Genomic DNA, 726 nt, shown 5'->3' with positions numbered 1-726 from the left:
ACTCCCTAGAATACATGACAACTTTATCGTAAATAGTGTATGCCTGAAAACGTGCATATATAGAAAATAACTTTTACAAGTTGGACCTGTAAATTTCATTGAAAGGTAATAGAAAATGTCAAAACAGACAATACCAGACTGACAGCACCAGTTATGTTCAGAGAAGAGTCCACTGTCTTTCGAAAACTTTGGGCGACGACTATGAGGATGATCGATATGGTCAGCGAAGGTCTACCCTTGAGTGGATGGAATTATTAGAGTCATATGTCTTTGTGTGTCTGTTTAAATTTGATACTGGCTTACTTATACTGCGGCAACGGCCTTGCCGCAGTGGATACACCGGTTCCCGTGAGATCACCGAAGTTAAGCGCTGTCGGGCGTGGCCGGCACTTGGATTGGTGACCATCCGGGCCGCCATGCGTTGTTGCCATTTTTCGGGGTGCACTCAGCCTCGTGATGCCCATTGAGGAGCTACTCCACCGAATAGTAGCGGCTCCGGTCAAAGAAAACCATCAAAACGACCGGGAGAGCGGTGTGCTGACCACACGCCCCTCCTATCCGCATCCTCAACTGAGGATGACACGGCGGTCGGATGGTCCCGATGGGCCACTTGTGGCCTGAAGACGGAGTGCTTTTTACTTATACTGCCATTATGGAAGGGTCCTGCCTTCATAGTGATTTATATAGTAGGACCAGGTTTCCTTCCCCGTATTGATGGTTTGAAGA

The 726-nt window shown here is 47.8% G+C and overlaps 1 pseudogene; it reads left to right on the top strand.

The window, feature by feature from the left end:
- The first annotated feature begins 312 nt into the window (after positions 1-312).
- LOC126186044 (5S ribosomal RNA) lies at positions 313-430 on the top strand (annotated as a pseudogene).
- The last annotated feature ends 296 nt before the right edge of the window (positions 431-726 follow it).

The sequence above is a fragment of the Schistocerca cancellata genome, chromosome 4 (genome assembly GCF_023864275.1).
Source record: "Schistocerca cancellata isolate TAMUIC-IGC-003103 chromosome 4, iqSchCanc2.1, whole genome shotgun sequence".
Taxonomy (NCBI): Eukaryota; Metazoa; Arthropoda; class Insecta; order Orthoptera; family Acrididae; genus Schistocerca; species Schistocerca cancellata.
This window is presented reverse-complemented; position numbering and strand designations above follow the sequence as displayed.